The 3,069-nt window shown below is 37.3% G+C and overlaps 1 long non-coding RNA gene across 1 annotated transcript in view; it reads right to left on the reverse strand.

Moving 5' to 3' along the window:
- LOC128248509 (uncharacterized) overlaps nucleotides 1-3,069 on the reverse strand; it is a 57,155-nt gene that overhangs the window by 1,560 nt on the left and 52,526 nt on the right. The window lies entirely within an intron of this gene.

The following is a 3,069-nucleotide window of genomic DNA, read 5'->3' on the forward strand; positions in this document are numbered from 1 at the left end:
GGGGGGGTGATAGCCGATTACATCAACTCCAGTATTCAACTGGTACTTAATTTATTGACCCCAAATGAACGAAAGATAAAGTCAACCACAGCAGAATTTGAACTCAGAACTTAGTGACAGGTGAAATATCACTAAGCATTTCGCCCAGCATGCTAACAATTTTGCCAGCTCGCCACTTTAATAACAGTAATAATAATGCCCTGACGCAGTATAATGCCCTGATGCAGTACCAGGCAGTGGCTCTCATGGCTTCTGATCATAATTGATTGGAAGTGTTATCATATAAAAGATGGGCTACAGCAAATATTCTACTCAATATCACAGATTTGCTTGTCAGTTGTTTGACCTTAACCAGTTGAGCATGTTCCTTGGTAGCTGACGATATGTGCATCTCTGTTGAGAGGAATTCTTTGGGGTTAGAATAATACACCTCTGGAAACATGGGTGTCTTGTTCAACATCCTTAAACAAACCTTATTCAGGGAACTTTTGAATTGGATGGGCTGCTCGACCTGAAGAAAATCCTAACCAGGCCCCACCTGCAAGGTCATGCACTATTTATCTCGATGTGAAATCACTATGTCACACACTTATGGTTGTGATGCATGTGCCTGGTGTACCTTTATCAGAAGAGTAGTCGTGATGGGTATACTGAGCTTCATATATTTTACCCCAGTGTCACTTTGATGGCATGCACTGCTCTCTCACTCAATAATAATAAGAAGAAGAAGAAGAAGAAGAGGAATAAGATCGCTCAGAGAGCGTAAACCTCCACCAAGGCAACACTAACTTTCTCTCAAAGATTAGCCAGAGATGATTTTTAAAATGAGAATATCTGAAATAAACTCAACTGCTCTGTCAAACGAGAATATTAAAGATGAACCTGACCACTCTCAACAATTAAATAGAAAAACAGGAAAAAATAATCCAGAATCCTTGTCCAGTACTGAATCAATCCCAAAATCTAATTAGTTCGTACTAGTCATAAGGCCAAACATCCCCGAAAGTTTCATCCAAATCTATCCAGCGGTTCTTGAGATATCTGGTCCACGAACAAACAAACAAACAAACATACAAACATGACTGAAAACAATATCTCAGCCTTCAAATTATGGCACAAGGCCAGCAATTTTGGTGGAGTGGGTAAGTCAATTACATTGACCTCAGTGCTCAACTGGTACTTATTTTATTGACCTTGAAAGGGTGAAAGGCAAAGTCAACCTCAGCAATAATGATAATAACACTACTACTACTACTACTACTACTACTACTACCACCACCACCACCACCACCACCACCACCACCACCAATAATAATAATAATAAAAATAATAATAATAATAATAATGATAATAATAATAGTATTAAGCTAATGTCAGAGGTCCAACCCATGCCAATGGAAAGTAGATGTTAAATGATGATGATGATGATGATGATGAAATAAAAACTTTCATGTGGTTTCTATGGAAAACACATCAACAGTCACTAGAAGAACATTTGAGCAATTCAACTTATTCTGAAGTATCTTCCACTCGTAACAACTTATGATACACTACAAAATCTCAGGTTTTGATGTTTATGAATTGTACCACTTTCTTGTAAATTTATATGTTGATGTTCTGAGAGTTACAACAAAAAGTTCCAAACACGAAATAAGTTTAGAATCCAAGGATCAGTATGGCAAAAGAGTATTTAATAAGTTAGTGACTTAGGGTACCAAATGAAATCTGTGTACCATCTGGAAAGTGAGCTTGCTTATTAGAGCAGAAGAGATAACTAGTACTGCAAAAGGAGGATGAAATATGTGCTAATTCTGTTCTCAAATGATTACAGCAGTTGAATAGTGTCATAGTTAGAAGAGTTACAGAGGGATGGATGTAAGGAAAATGAAATGTAAGGAATGCTTAATGGAAACAGAGTAGGTGGAAAGGAAAGACCCAGAATGTACTGGAATAAATCTAATGATTTTAGGAACTCACTTTTGCTGGGACGGACAGGTCTTTTCAAGCACAGTGAATTGCCAATCATCTAGATTTTTTTGTCATCCCTTCCATGAGGTTCAACATCTTGATACTAACCTTCAGTACATTGTTCCATTTCTTCCTAGGCCTCCCTCTTCTTCATCATCATCATCAAGGTGCCATGCAGTGGGACTGAACCCGGAACCATGTGGTTTGTAAGCAAGCTACTTACCACACAGCCACTCCTACACCTAATTTGTATATATCTATTTTATTAGAGATGCAAAACAACACCACGGAGGAATTGACATAAGCTTAAATAATAAACTGTGATAGGTGAACCACAATACAGCAAGGGATTACTGTATCCTGGTTACAGTTCACAGATGACATCTTGTTTGTCTGAGAAGGAATACAGAATAGTTTATTTAAGTTTTTGTATTTCTATGACAGCTTCCCACGTAACTATGGCTTCGAGTCCAGCAATAAAATTCATCAAGTTTTCCAATAAAGCAACATCAATTTTTTTAACACAAAAATGAAACTTTTGAAATGCCACATAGTGGCAGTTATTTTGCTAACCCATGTCATCCCGCACTTAACTTCACTGCTTCTCCAATCATCCATATCATGCAGTTAAGTCAAATCCAAAGCCCCAGTTCTTGAGAATAAAACAAATTGGTACTGACACAGGAGTTTATTGGACACATGCGAATGATTTTTCTGTGCCATTATGTCAAACATTGTTATAGTGAGTCACAATTTTAAGAAATTGCAAATGACAAAGCTGAAATTAGCAATGAAAGTCAAACTTTCATGACTAATTATAGCAATCAAAGTAAAATTTATGGCTGAATTCCTTTGGTGATTAACTGGCACAAAAATTTCACTGGCACCAAAATTTCAATGGTATTTCAAAATACTGCATGAAAATTACCAACATATTTCAGATGGGTTCATTCCCACTGTGTGACACCTTGGGCAAGTGTCTTCTACTATAGCCTTGGGCCGACCAAAGCCTTGTGAGTGGATTTGGTAGACGGAAACTGAAAGAAGCCCATCGTATATATATGTATGTATGTGTGTGTATATGTTTGTGTGTGTGTGTGT

Source organism: Octopus bimaculoides, chromosome 8 (assembly GCF_001194135.2).
Source record: "Octopus bimaculoides isolate UCB-OBI-ISO-001 chromosome 8, ASM119413v2, whole genome shotgun sequence".
Taxonomy (NCBI): domain Eukaryota; kingdom Metazoa; phylum Mollusca; class Cephalopoda; order Octopoda; family Octopodidae; genus Octopus; species Octopus bimaculoides.